Source organism: Salvelinus namaycush, chromosome 9, assembly GCF_016432855.1.
Source record: "Salvelinus namaycush isolate Seneca chromosome 9, SaNama_1.0, whole genome shotgun sequence".
NCBI lineage: Eukaryota > Metazoa > Chordata > Actinopteri > Salmoniformes > Salmonidae > Salvelinus > Salvelinus namaycush.
In genome coordinates this window covers 27164477-27180583 of record NC_052315.1, presented here as the reverse complement: position 1 = coordinate 27180583, position 16107 = coordinate 27164477, and the positions used below count along the sequence as shown (strand labels likewise).

General features: G+C 41.1%; 1 protein-coding gene and 1 long non-coding RNA gene across 3 annotated transcripts in view; both read left to right on the top strand.

Annotated features, from left to right (window-relative positions):
- On the top strand, window positions 1-3328 carry LOC120053913. Its single transcript, XR_005477556.1, has 2 exons — window positions 1-2549; window positions 2786-3328. It is a non-coding gene; the product is annotated as an uncharacterized LOC120053913 (long non-coding RNA).
- LOC120053912 (ran-binding protein 10) overlaps window positions 1-16107 on the top strand; it is a 28923-nt gene that overhangs the window by 348 nt on the left and 12468 nt on the right. The gene's annotated exons all lie outside the window — the stretch shown is intronic.

The window sequence follows — 16107 nt, the reverse complement described above, 5'->3', positions numbered from 1 at the left end:
GATGTGACAACTAGTATAACATTTCGTACCTAGATGTGTGTCATTTACGTAAGACACTCCGGAGGGTTTGCGTCGAGTCTTGTATACATCTTCCCGATCTAGTTTGAGCTGCCTCTACCTCTCTGTGCTTTGTTTCAGAGGAGAGCGGAATGCCCAAACGGTTGACAGTGAACTCGCTAACCATAACAGTATTGAAGCATATCCATTTATTTCACTAACGTTCAACTCCACGGTCTCTTTGTTTAACGTTAGTTTTATTTTTGCTTTACCATAACTTGGTTACCTCTATTTGATCACGATAATCGAAATGTTTACCTAGCTAGCAATACCACAATGTACTGTAAGTAATAACAAGCGACGCACAGTTAGCTCGCTAGCAAACTTGGCTAGTAAGCGAGCTAATGTTAGCTCGCTAACTAGCTAATGACAGCTAGCTAACTAACGTTATGCAAGATAATGCTAATTGCACGCCATCGTTGTTGGCCCTATACAGTAGCTAAATATTAGCTTGCAAACATTAGCTAGTTAGTTGTAACGTTATAAATAAGAAGCTAGCTAGCAATGTAAATGTACTGGCTAGCTAATACTTAACCCTGGCGTTAGCTAATATAAAAACAATTCTCCTTCACACAGTTGCCATAACCCACGACTAGTCGTTAACAATTTGCTTGTATTTTGTGATCAAATGAGCACCAGACAGTCCAGAACAGGGAAATATTGCATTTTGTTGGCTTGCTAGTTCATGGAAACGTTCTGTTGGAATATAATTCTGAATCATTATTCATTCTGGAACCAGTTGGTGAGCATTACGCTATAAGGATTCCATTGTGTCCTTTATGCACAAAAGAACAACAACAGCGTCTGCCATTTCAAACTCAGCCAACAGCTACACTTTGCTGCAAGGGAGGAGGCCTTGACGCATTTGTTGTGCGTAAAATATCTGCACATAGATCAGATGGTATTTATGCGGGTAGTTTGACATATTTGACCATAAACAACTTGTTGGGATGCAGACCATAGCCTAAGGGAGGGATGTAACACATACAATTGGGTCAGATAGTTATTTAAGTATTCTGCACAAAATCAAAAGTAGGACTTGACAGCTATCCATCAAGCTAGACGTCGTCATGCTACTCCCAGCTAACAAGGAATGTTTCCAAGAGACCATTCCCTTAATGTGAAATGTAATTTTCACAGAACGTGGTTACCATGTTCTCAGAACTCAGTACATTAATGTTCTATACACGTTTCATGGGAACGTTGCAAGAACATTCATGTGTCCAGTTCTGTGGGTTAGGAGCATATTCCATCAACTCCCAAACATGCACGGAACGTGGCGCCATGTTCTCAGAACATAAAATATTAAAGGTCCCGAATAGTGGTAATCAGGGTTTTCATTAAATTTGATATTTGGATGAAACCAGTTCAAAGTAGGGTGGCCCAAGTATTAAAAATTACTGTAGCTGGTACATTAATAAAGTTTGATCATAAAGTTACTGGTCCCCTCCCCCCATGTCAAATACTTGAATTCAGGAGGCAGGCATTACCAAGGATTTTCATCGGGCTTCTACCAACGTCACATAAAGCCAGAAATGTTATACACCAATGGTAGTGTCTTGTCATTTTAAATATGTATCGCCTTAAAACCTTCATCACATGTGCGCCTACGCATTACTTTAACTTTTTTTTTTACAAAACTGTAAACTAGCTCAAGCAGAACATACTACCAAAGATTCTGGTCACCTTTAATCTGTAGTGTGACTGTTAGCTAGCAAGCTACTTACATCATGCCGGCAAAAGCACACTGTGTTTGTTGTGACTGGATGCCATAGTGTAAAATGTACCTTTTCATTTCGGGTGGACAGGCTGCACTGAAAATTACGGTCATGTGTGTGCAGTGCACATTTCGAGTAAAGTTGCTTTATCAATTGAGGAGAACATTCGATGGGTCTTCCCAGGATGCTAATCCTGAAGACGGATGCTGTACCATCATTGACAGTGGATCTTGCAAGCGCTGACCATAATGTAAGTATCAGAGTTTAATAAGTCTCACACGGTAGCCAACATTTTGGGGGATCGCGGGGCTAGCGTTAGATAATGCAACTGTGTCTTCTTTGACTTGTGAACAATATATTTTCTGTAACACCTGATAATCACTATATGGGTTTTGTTCTTCCATCTCCATGCCCCCTACATTAAGTCAGAGAACTGCCAGCACACAGCTGGCACGAGGGAATGTTGTTCACAAAAGGAGTTGTGGTGTATATATTATTTGTAATTTACTCCTGAAAATCATATTTTACCATTCCGTTGTGTGGGTTATTGTCTTACAGTTGATGTAGCTTGTGTCATTGGAGCTAATCATGATTTTTTTGGGGGGGGATTATTTAACTTTCCATCTCCTTTTGTCTTTCCACTATCATCAAGCTGGAAGGATAGACATTTTACTCTGTCTGCACAGCTTCCCAGGCAACCACCACAGCAGGAATGCTGTGATACAAAATCAGCAAAGAAGGGGGGATATGCTGTGAAGACAGACCCAACATACTGTAAGTCATAGTTATTCATTTCAATCTACATCAATTGAGCATTTCAGGCACACAAAAATTCCAAATACAAACATTGAAAAGTTTCACAAAACAGTTCATAACCAAATATTGCATATTTCAAATTGAGTACTTCAAAAACTAGAATGAGTAGATCACTACATCAATGAATTGATAGCATCAACTCAGAACAGTAAATAAAAGGAAATTAAACATTTCCCTTTTCAAAAACATTACAGGCTACGTAGACAGGCTCCTGGATCTCCTCTTCAACGAGGTCACCCATGATCCAGCGCCGTATGTGGGGAAGCTGTGTAAGCTGTCCATCCCGGGACCCCTGTCTGCCCCGTGTGAAAGGCCTGACAAGGAGGTGGCCATAGCTGGATTTGTCTCCAGCTTCAATCTTGGGGGTGACTGAAGCCTGCTTGATTGAAGCGGGATACATGGGTCCCGCTCCCCTCCCCCATCAATCTCTGTAGTTGGTTGTATTTCTTAAAGCCTAAGTAATTCACTTTTACGTGAAATAATATCACATTTTGTTACTTTGTATTGTTTTTTTTTCAAGCTTTAGGATGGGAGTGTAGTGTTACGAATTTTACAAATCAATGTCCTGCAGACTGTAGGTGCCTATATTAGGCTTATGGCTCAATTCCTCTTTTTTTATGTCAAATGATATCTCACCATTTATTTCTCACCTTTATTTATAATGAGTGTTCATGTTGATCAGTATTTCGGCAATAATGGTCTATTGTAAAATATCCAATAAATGTCTGATCAATGCATACAATGCTGAACATATTGTCTTTTATAACACTAACGCAGAGGCACAAATAAATCAGGGTGACTAGCCGAGCAAGTCTCGAACCCAGGCCACCAGCACTAATGACGAACATCCTAACCACTGTCCCAATAACGGATATCTCTAGGTCATGTATTTATTGGGCAAGTATAGTTAAGCCTTGTCCAGAAGAAACCCTAAACCCTCCTCCCTAGGCACTTGTGTCGATCTGAAATGACTTGATAGGTGTAAGCAATATAGTTAATGCACTTTAATGTAAATCTCAGCTCTGTTAAAAGTACACTCAAGAAAAACTTTTATTGATCATAGTGATTCAGGAGTATCATTAAAAGCAGGTTAACATGCCCCACCAACATTAGACAACTATACAGAAAGCCACGAAATTGTAGAAATAAGTAAATCAAATCAGTGATGAGAGACTGGTCAAATTAACTGACACTGACATGGTGGCATAACAGGAACATCTGAATTCCATGAACCAAGAGGTTGAGTTCAAATGTCAGTTGTAGACATGTTCAATTATTATTGCTGTGTAAATGAACATGCATAATGTAATCATGTATGTTGAAAACACTATGTTAAAAGCGCTGTGTGTGAGAGTATCCCTGACCTTGTCAACAGACAAAAGGAGCTGTGAATAGATCAGGGGTTCACCAATCAGGGCCTTAATGGGCATGGCAACAGTAACAAGGTGTGATGTGTAATGATGAACAATGTTTTTGGGAGGGAGAACGTTTCTTTGGGACCATCAGGCAAAGTACTGACAACTGATGCACAGAAATGTTCTTGCAACGTTCCCATGAAATGTGTCTAGAACGTTAATATTGTATATATTCTAAGAACATGGCAACTATGTCCATTGTATGTTTGCGACGTTGATGGAATATTCTCCCAATCCTCAGAAAACTGTACACTCAAACATTACGGTTAACATTACAAAAACGTTCTCTCTCCCTAGAATTGTTAGCTGGGATAATGCTTGTTGTGTAATCATAGAAAGTGTCTAACGTCACTCTACATGTTTAGTCAACTGTCAAATCTAATCCCACAACAGTGCTATGAATCATCAGATTGAGTTATTATAGGTCCGCAGTCTCTGTTTTAACACCGGCAGTTAGCCTAGCCGTTAGCACGTTGGGCCAGTAACTGAAAGGTTGCTAGTTTGAATCCCTGAGCCGACAAGGGCAAAACTCTGTCGATCTGCCCTTGAGCAAGGCACTTAACCCTAATTGCTCCAGGGTTGTCGTCAGTAATGGCTGATCCTTGGCCATGACCCCACTCTCCGAGGATGTCTCCGGGGGATGTTGGGATATGCAAAGAATTAGCATTTCCATTTCACACCTCTCACTCATACAGGTTACCGACTTGTACATGCAGTAAAACAGAACAAATATAAGCACCCCCTATTTTACATTTGAATATAAAGGAAACAAAATCACACCTCATTGAGAGACAATTGTAAGGTCAGTGTAAGGCCCCGGTATTAACATAGGCCTACCTCTTGAATCTACAGAAAGAGTAGCCTACTTGTGCAATTCTCTTAAAGCGATTGGACACGCATTAGGTGGCTGTGGTGGGGGTGCTGGATTTAGGCCTAGGTACACTGCTTTGGTCTGTTTTTGTCTGGTCTTGAAGGTAATAAGGATTTCATGATAATTCGTGACTGGTATAATCCCATTAGTTGATAGTGGCTCAAAAAAGCTGTGTGTTTTGTTATTTAGGCTTTTTTACATGAGTGGTCGTGTAAAGGGATTGTGGGACTACAGTACAGTCAGATGTGGGGAAATTATGTTGTTTCTCAAGGCATCTAAAGTTAAAGGCTTGTTACTCCCGCATATCTAAAAGGACCCATGAGCGCCAATGTGAAGTTGGAGCCTGTCAAATAATTTTTTTCCTTATATTTTTGAGAGATTAAGGTGTGTGTGTGTGTGTGATGTATGTATGTGTGTATATATACAGTGGAGAGAACAAGTATTTGATACACTGCCAATTTTGCAGGTTTTCCTACTTACAAAGCATGTAGAGGTCTGTAATTTTTATCATATTTTACACTTCAACTGTGAGAGGCGGAGTCTAAAACAAAAATCCAGAAAATCACATTGTATGATTTTTAAGTAATTCATTTGCATTTTATTGCATGACATAAGTATTTGATCACCTACCAACCAGTAAGAATTCCGGCTCTCACAGACCTGTTAGTTTTTCTTTAAGAAGCCCTCCTGTTCTCCACTCATTACCTGTATTAACTGCACCTGTTTGACCTTGTTACCTGTATAAAAGACACCTGTCCACACACTCAAACAGACTCCAGCCTCTCCACAATGGCCAAGACCAGAGAGCTGTGTAAGGACATCAGGGATAAAATTGTAGACCTGCACAAGGCTGGGATGGGCTACAGGACAATAGGCAAGTAGCTTGGTGAGAAGGCAACAACTGTTGGCGCAATTATTAGAAAATGGAAGAAGCTCAAGATGACGGTCAGTCACCCTCGGTCTGGGGCTCCATACAAGATCTCACCTTGTGGGGCATCAATGATCATGAGGAAGGTGAGGGATCAGCCCAGAACTACACGGCAGGACCTGGTCAATGACCTGAAGAGAGCTGGGACCACAGTCTCAAAGAAAACCATTAGTAACACACTACGCCGTCATGGATTAAAATCCTGCAGCGCACGCAAGGTCCCCCTAAAGCCATGACATCATTTTCTGGAATTTTCCAAGCTGTTTAAAGGCACAGTCAAGTTAGCGTATGTAAACTTCTCACCCACTCTAATTGTGATACAGTGAATTATAAGTGAAATAATCTGTCTGTAAACAATTGTTGTAAAAATTACTTGTGTCATGCACAAAGTAGATGTCGTAACTGACTTGCCAAAACTATAGTTTGTTAACAAGAAATTTGTGGAGTGGTTGTAAAATAAGTTTATGTATGTATATATATATATATATATATATATATTTTTTTTACAATTTTCCATCCTAAAAATTAGGAATAAGCAAAGGCTTTGATTTGTGGTCTAACAGATGGAAAAGGGGTCTTAGACAACATCTACCAGAAACAGTCTTAAAATCCAAACACAATACTGCTACAGTAAAGACCCCTGCTAATTAATATCAACACTTATATTTAGCTTTGGGTGAATTGTTTTTTTGTTTGTTTTTTCACAAATTTGGACAGTACAATTGAGAACAGTACAGTTAAGTAATGAAAAGTAGAGTTCAGTATAGTAGAGCACACTAGAGTACAGTATAATTTACTTTATTGTACTGTACATACTATATCTACTGTACTGTGCTCTACTGTGATGTCCAAACTTGTGAAAAATAGTCATCTATGATATGTTTCAGATTTGGTCTGGTCCGGACTAACCAGATTTGTTCTTGTTTGGGAGCAAGCTCATGACATAATAACCAGTGTGTAGAATAATACGCACATATGTGAAAAAAGGATATTGCATATTTATACCTTTTGTGTACCTATTCAGGATACATCACTATGAAGATAATGATATTCATATCTATAATAATGCATTTCTGTATAGTACTGCTCCGGGACGTATGTTGTAATTCCATTTCCGTAATTTCGTTACCGGATGTAAATTCACTTCACCATTTGATTTTGAAGTTTAACAAACCATCGAATTCTATGCCTAAGGACTGCCATTTACACAGAACATGTCACAAAAAACACATTTATTGGAAGAACTGTGCAGATGCAAAGTTTCGTAACAGAATTACGGGGAAATCTCCCTCAGTTTTTTTTATGAGACCACATTTTCAAAAAACGTAAATATAGCCTCCGAATTGCGATTATAAAGATGTCTGCAGAAAGAATGGGGTGTCAGCTATGACATGACACCTTGAGGAAAACAAAAAATTAATTTTGGTTATTGAACTACATGTTTGTTTGGCATACATTGTTAAGTAAAAAGTCCAAGCGTAATTCTGTCACCGTGGAATTGCCCTCCCCCCAGAAGCCACTGTGTTTTGTGAAGTACTTTTCAATATTGGATAGGCATTTTATGTTTGTTTTTTTTCCTCTGCTGAGTTGTCAGTTTCTGTTACTTTTCTTTACCCTGGTGATTTTGATGCTATTTTGACCAGTGTGCCAGTTTCCTTTTTGGCCATGGTTAGGCCAAGGCCTATGTTCTGTTGAATACATGGTGGAGCTGGAAACGTGTGAGAGGCTATATCTCAGGATCTGGCCTATGAAAGAGTTGTATGTAGCCTACATTGTGTAAGAATTCTGTTTTCAGTTTTATCTCTGTCAATGGACGAAAACAAGAAAGGCATACATTTTAAGCTAGTTATCAATTTTTGATTAAAGTAGGGCCATCTTTAGTCTACTATGTTGTTTCTATTGATGATGAGCTTACGTCCTCTGCTCATCATTGGCCATTTTGTTTTTAGAAAACGGCATCAGCTTACCTGATTAATAAAAGAGCAGGTAGCCTAGGCTACTCGATTGTCTTATTTAATTTGTATTTAACTAGGCAAGTAATTTAAAAACAAATTCTTATTTACATTGACGGCCTACCAAAAGGCCTCCTGCGGGGACAGGGGCCTGGGATGAAAATAATACAATATAAATATAGGACAAAACACACATCACAACAAGAGAGAGAACACATAAAGAGAGACCTAAGACAACATAACAAGGCAGCAACACATGACAACACAGCATGGTAGCAACATAACATAACAACATGGTAGCAACACAACACGGTAGCAGCACAAAACATGGTACAAACATTATTGGGCACAGTCAACAGCACAAAGGTCAAGAAGGTAGAGACAACAATACATCACACAAAGCAGCCACAACTGTCAGTAAGAGTGTCTATGATTGAGTCTTTGAATGAAGAGATTGAGATAAAATTGTCCAGTTTGAGTGTTTGTTGCAGTTCGTCCAGTTGATAGCTGCAGCGAACTGAAAAGAGGAGCGACCCAGGGATGTGTGTGCTTTGGGGACCTTTAACAGAATGTGACTGGCAGAACGGGTGTTGTATGTAATTCATCAGTGTGTTTTATGAAGTGGTGGTATAGGAATGAGATTAGTGTACCATAGACACATATTGTAAGTGATTGGCCTTTGTACTTGCTTCTTTGTGTGATTTAGCCTGTATGTGCTTTCTGCAGGTTTTCTATTTCATGCCAAGGTCTTATGTGCTATTGGGTAATTATAGAGCCCATAGGACACATGGCTGACTGTTTAACCATGCCCTGTGATTCCTTTAAGCTGTTTGTAATGTTTGCCCAGAGAGAGGGTTTTTTGTCTTCTGAAGAACCAATCATGCATGTTCAGTCGGAGGTGACATAACCGGATTGTGTGACATCACCGGATTGTGTGACATCACTAGATTGTGTGACATCACCAGATTGTGGTTTCCCCCCAGTCTCTCTGTGTGAAGCTGTGATGCAGTGTTTGCTAACACTGGCATATTTATTTATATCATTTCATTTTGTTTTTTATTAGTTTCCTTTGGCATGTTTTTTTGTCTATCGTGGGTAGTTCTGCTGTACATTTTTCTGGTAACCACTGACTTGACCATGAGGGCGATCTCTTGACTCTGGACTGGAAGCCTTGGAAAGAGAGTCCATCAGCGGTGTCAAAAAAAACATAGCCTAACCAGTAAAAACATGGAAGAGTAAACCTAAACGATTTGCTCTATAAACAGACATAATTTTTTTCCTTTAAGCAACAAAATGGAGCACATTTTAATAGCCATGTAGCCTATAATGTTTGAGTAGGCTTGTGTTTTGCTCTAACAACACATTTTGTAACCAAGTACTTAGATCTATATGACTGTTACACAACATTGCAACCAAAAGCTACCTCTCCTGATTTGTTAGATAGCCAGCAAAAAAAACACCCTTCTTTCTCGCCTAAATCCAAGATGGCGCCGACAGATAGGGCAGCTCTGTTTCTAGCTCCTAAGCAACTTTGCAGTATTTTGTTTTTGTGTGTGTTCTTTCTTACATTATTAGCCAAGAAAATTTATTGTGTTATTACATACAGCCGGAAATAACTTTTGGATATCAGAGTGGTGGTAACTCACCAGCATTACGACCGGGAATACGACTTTCCCGAATTGGATCCTTTGATCGTACCCCCAGTGCAATTGAACTGATTCCAGAGGCTGATCCAAAACACCGCCGGCGGAGAAGAGGTATTCGGAGTTGACTTGTAGTCCGACTCAGGAGGCGCGCACACCAACCACCGCTTCCGAGTATATTACTCGCTAATGTTCAGTCTCTGGATAATAAAGTAGACGAGGTCCAGGCGAGAATCACCTTCCGGAGAGACATCAGGGATTGTAACATACTCTGTTTCACGGGAACATGGCTCTCTCGGGATATACTGTCTCTGTCCGTAAAGCCAGCTGGGTTCTCAGTATATCGCGCAGAAAGGAATAAAGAACTCTCCGGGAAGAAGAAAGGCGGGGGTGTATGTTTCATGATTAACAACTCATGGTGTAATTGTAACAACACCTGACCTAGAATTCCTCACAACCAAATGCCAACCGTATCATCTCCCAAGAGAATTCTCTTCGGTTATAGTTACAGCCGTGTATATTCCCCCTCAAGCTGATACCACGATGGCCCTCAAAGAACTTCACATTTAATGTAGCTCGGGATTTAACAAAGACAATTCGAGGTTCTACCAACACATTGACTGTAGCACTCGCTCTGAGAAAACAACATTAGACCACTGCTACTCAGCTTTTCGAAATGCCTAAAAGGCCCTCCCCCGCCCTCCCTTAGGCAAATCTGATCACGACTCCATTTTGCTCCACCCTTCCTATAGGCAGAAACTCTAACAGGAAGTACCTGTGCTAAGGACTATTCAACACTGGTCTGACCAATCGGAATCCGTGCTTCAAGATTGTTTTGATTACGCGGACTGGGATATGTTCCGGGTAGCCTCTTAGAATAACATAGACGAATACACGAATACTGTGACTGAGTTGATCAGAAAGTGTATAGGAGATGTTGTACCCACTGTGACTATTAAAATCTATCCTAACCAGAATCCGTGGATTGATGGCAGCATTCGTGTAAAAGTGAAACCGTGAACCACCGCATTTAACCGTGGCAAGGCGACTGGGAATATGGCCGAATACAAACAGTTTAGTTATTCCCTCTAAGCAATCAAGCTTCGCTAGGCTGCCGGCCCAGATGGCATCCCTAGCCGCGTCCTCAGAGCATGCGCAGATCAGCTGGCTGGAGTGTTTACGGACATATTCAATCTCTCCCTATTCCAGTCTGCTATCCCCACTTGCTTCAAGATGTCCACCATTGTTCCTGTACCCAGGAAAGCAAAGGTAACTGAACTAAATTACTATCGCCTCGTAGCACTCACTTCTGTCATCATGAAGTGCTTTGAGAGGCTAGTTATGGATCATATCACCTGACACCTTAGACCTACTTCAATTTGCTTACTGCCCCAATAGATCCACAGATAATGCAATCGCCATCGCACTGCACTCTGCCCTATCCCATTTGTACAAGAGGAATACCTATGAAAGAATGCTGTTCATTGATTATAGCTCAGCATTCAACACCATAGTACCCTCCAAGCTCATCATTAAGCTTGAGGCCCTGGGTCTTAACCCCGCCCTGTGCAACTGGGTCCTGGAATTTGATGGGCCGCCCCCAGGTGGTGAAGGTAAGAAACAACACCTCCACTTCGCTGATCCTCAACACGGGCCCCTCAAGGGTGCATGCTCAGCCCCCTCCTATACTCCCTGTTCACCCATGACTGCATGGCCAAGCACACCTTAAACGCAATCATCAAGTTTTCAGACGACACAACAGTAGTAGGCCCGATTACCAACAATGACGAGACAGCCTACATGGAGGTGAGGGCCCTGGGAGTGTGGTGCCAGGAAAATAACCTCTCACTCAATATCGACAAAACAAAGGAGCTGATCTTCAGGAGGCTGAAGAAATTTGGCTTAGCATCTAAAACCCTCACAAACTTTTACAGATGCACAATCGAGAGCATCTTGTCGGGCTGTATCAGCGCCTGGTACGGCAACTGCACCGCCCGCAACCACAAGGCTCTCCAGAGTGTGGTGCGGTCTGCCCAACGCTTCACTGGGGGCAAACTACTTGCCCTCCAGGACATTTACAGCACCCGATGTCACAGGAAGGCCCAAAAGATTAATCAAGGACAATAACCACCCGAGCCACTGCCTATTCACGCCGCTATCATCCAGAAGGCGAGGTCAGTACAGGTGCATAAAAGCTGGGACTGAGAGTCTGAAAACAGCTTATCTCAAGGCCATCAGACTGTTAAATAGCCATCACTAGGCGGGTTTCACCCGGTTACGTAACCCTGCACCTTAGAGGCTGCTGTCCCATATACATAGACTTGAAATCACTGGCCCCTTTAAAAAAAAAAATGTACATACTGCTTTAGTCATCTCATATGTATATACTGTATTCTATTCTACTGTATTTTAGGCAATGCCACTCTGACATTGCTCATCATAATATCTATATATTCCTTAATTCCATTCTTTTACTTTTAGGTTGTGTGTATTGTTAGATATTACTGCACTGTTGGAGCTCGAAACCAAAGCATTTCGCAACACCCGCAATAACATCTGCTAAACATGTGTATGTGACAAATTTTATTTTATTTAAAAAAAAATGTTTATAGAAACATAACACAAATAACAATCAGTGGCAAGTGTGCGTGTGAGAGAGTGAGATTGACGGAGACAGCGAGGGAGTCTCACTCCCATGACTGTGGCACTGCTGAGCTGAGTGTTGTATGCTGAGGTGGTGGTGTGACTGTGAGTTGGAGATATTTATAGACGCAAGTATGTGCGTGTGTTGTATTTATTATGGGTGTTTGTCTGGTCATAGCGTGGGCCTGCTGAGCTTTGGTTACGGTCATTTCCATCTAAAAGGACCCATGAGCACCAAAATGTGAAGTTCATAGGAGCATATCAAATAGGTTGTCAAATGAAAGCTAAGAGTCTATACTTCAAGGAAATGAAGGCATAGATACATTTTTAACTGTTTCCATCTTAAACATTTTACATTAGTAATGGATTGGATTTCTGCTCAAACAGATGGAACAGGGGTCTTAGACAACATACAGTACCTGTTTGGACACCTACTAATTCAAGGGTTTTTCTTTATTTTTACTATTTTCTACATTGTAGAATAATAGTTAATACATCAAATATATGAAATAACACATATGGAATCATGTAGTAACCAAAAAAGTGTTAAACAAATCAAAATATATTTTAGAGTCTTCAAAGTAAGCCACCCTTTGCCTTGATGACTGCTTTGCACACTCTTGGCATTCTCTCAACCAGCTTCACTAGGTAGTCACCTGCAATGCATTTCAGTTAACAGGTGTGCCTTGTTAAAAGTTAATTTGTGGAATTTCTTTCCTTAATGCGTTTGAGCCAATCAGTTGTGTTGTGACAAGGTAGGGGTGGTATACAGAAAAAGTAGATTTTAAATGTTCTATACCAGAAAAAGTAAATTCATCAAAACACAATAATGTTGAAGTAAAGACCCCTGCCAATTAATATCAACACTTATATTTCGTTTTGGAGACATTTCTCTGCCTTGTTTAAGAAATATTGCCTTGTGCTTCTAATTTCATGAGGAGGGAGGATAATGAAAGTTCACATAAGTAACAAGTAAAGGTAGACCTACCAATTAGTTTAATGATTATTAAGTGATTTAAAACTCTTAAGTCTGTTACCAAACCACAGTTGGGTCACCTGCAACTGTCCTCCCTTCCACTGGCATACTGTGATGTTCAGCTCAACTGTTTTATTCTCTTTCTGTTGTCTGGTAGTCGAAACGAGAGTGTGAAAAGTCTGGACAACCCCTGCCTCTCGCTCTCTTCTCTCTCTCCAGTTAATGTTACCTCTCCCGACTCTTACTGACACCTACCCATGAGTAACCCACTGAGCAACGACCAAAATTGGACATCCATGGATGTTGAAGGTTGTTGAAATTTGGTCAGTCCAACCTGGCCTTGATTTCAACATCCACAAACGTTGTTTTTTGAGCTGGACCGGCCTTGATTTCAACGTCCATAGACGTCCATGATTGGTGACCGGACCAAATCTGAACCAATCATAGACGTCTACGTTTTACATGTTTGGACAGCACAGTACAGTGAAGCACTGTAGAGTACAGTACAGTCAAGAAAAGTAGCGTATAATATATTGTACTGAACTCTACTGTGATGTCCAAACTTGTGAAATATAGACGTCTATGATTGGTTCAGATTTCGTCTGGTCCAGACCAACCAAATTTGGTCTTGTTTGGGTGCGGAGCTCTTTAGAATAATAGCCAGTATGTAGAATAATACCCATATATGCAAAGGATGATATTGTATATTTCGACCTTTGTTTACCTATTCAGGATACGTCACCATGAATACAATGACAGTCATATTCATAATTATGCATTGCTGTGTAGTACAGATCAGGGACCCATTAAGTAATTCTGTTACCCAAATTCTGTTACCGGGTGTAAATCCACTTCACTTACTATAGTTCAATAACCAAAACAGATTTTTTTTAACTGAAGGTGTTATGTCGCATCTGACACCCCATTCTTTATGCAGGTGTATTTTAATCTGAATTCGGAGCAGATATTTAAGGGGTTTTGGAAAACATGGTTGCATTAAAAACTGAGGGAGATTTTAACGCAATTCTGTTACCAAACTTTGCATCTGCACAGTTCTTTTGTTTTTCTGTGTGAATTGTTTAAAGTAGTCCTTGTTCATAGAGTTGTATGTACGGGTTAATTAACTTTGAAATGAGTGGTTTTTGTTTGGCATACATGTTGAAATGAAAAGTCTGAGTCTCAGCGTAATTCTGTTACCGTGGAATTGCCCTCATGGAAAGGCTAAAAATAGAAGTGATTAATGTTGCTGCTGAAATCAAAAGTGATTATAAATACACTGCTTCTCTATTAGTTGTAATGACTGTGGTAATGCATGACTGGTTGATTAGTGTATTTGTACAATATGGCAATGAAGATGGCCGTGCGTTACAGACAGATATACAGTATAGAGGCACAGCTCCACTTACATAGATAGACATGTCCTGTGTGGCATGGCCCACAGATACTTTTGTATATATAGTGTATGTGGACACCCTTTCAAATGAGTGGATAAGCTATTTCAGCCACACCCGTTGCTGACAGGTGTATAAAATTCGAGCACACAGCCATGAAATCTCCTTACACAAACATTGCCAGTAGAATGGCCTTACTGAAGAGCTGTGACTTTCAATGTGGTACTGTCATCGGATGCAACCTTTCCAACAAGTCAGTTAGTCAAATTTCTGCCCTGCTAGAGCTGCCCTGGGCAATTGTAAGTGCTGTTTTTGTGAAGTGGAAACCTCTAGGAGAAACAACACTACCGAGTTCCAAACTGCCTCTGGAAGCAACGTCAGCACAATAACTTCTCGTCAGGAACTTAATGAAACGGGTTTCCATGGCCAAGCAGCCGCACACAAGCTTAAAATCACCATGCGCAATGCCAAGCGTCGGCTGGAGTGGTGTAAAGCTAGCCACCATTGGACTCTGGTGCAGTGGAAACTTGTTTTCTGTAGTGATTAATCACACTTCACCATCTGGCAGTCCGACGTACAAATCTGGGTTTGGCGGATGCCAGGAGAACGCTACCTGCCCCAAAGCATAGTGCCAACTGTAAATTTTGGTGGCTGATGAATAATGGTCTGGGGCTGTTTTTAATGGTTCAGGCTTGGCCCCTTAGTCCCAGTGAAGGGAAATCTTAACGCTACAGCATACAATGACATTCTTGACAATTCTGTGCTTCCAACTTTATGCCAACAGTGGGGAGGCCCTTTCCGGGTTTCAGCATAATGCCCCCGTGCACAAAGCGAGGTCCATACAGAAATGGTACATCGAGATCGGTGTGGAAGAACTTGACTGGCCCGCACAGAACCCTGACCTCAACCCCATCAAACACCTTCGGGATGAATTGGAACGTCAACTGCGAGCCAGGCCTAATTGCCCAACATCGGGGCCCAACCTCACTAATGCTCTTGTGGCTGAACGGAAGCAAGTCCCCGCAGCAATGTTCCAACATCTAGTGGAAAGCCTTCCCAGAAGAGTGGAGGCTGTTATAGCAGCAAAAGGGGGGATCTATTCCATATTAATGCCCATGATTTTGGAATGAGATATTTGACGAGCAGGTGTCCACATACTTGCTACTCATGTAGTGTACTTCTCAGCAGCACTGTGACTGGCCTTTAAGTGTCGTGTTATCAACCAGCAAAAAGGGATAGCTTACAGTCACACACACACACACACACACACACACACACACACACACACACACACACACACACACACAGGGGTTGTGTAAGCTCTCTAGGTTACTCCTGGGAGCTGTCACAATTATGAGCTGGATGGAATGGCGAGACTGTGACAGCCTCACTATACTGACCCTGACATTACTTTGCTGCCAGAGTGTTCCAGGCTAAGTGAATTCCATTTTTCTGACTAGTTTGGCATTCATGTATACAGCTATGAAGGGTACTTGGAAGCGCTCTAAGATTTCATGTCACAGGATTTAAGTATGAATTTGCATGAATATTATTGTAAATAGAGGTAGGATTGACAGGGAAATTATTGAGGTTTGAAATTCGTACAGATTGAGGCTTTTCAGGGTCCATGGGGAGAGAAGCCTCAACCTTTTCAGATTGACAGCTGTGGGATGTTTGTGGTGCACTGTACTGACTGC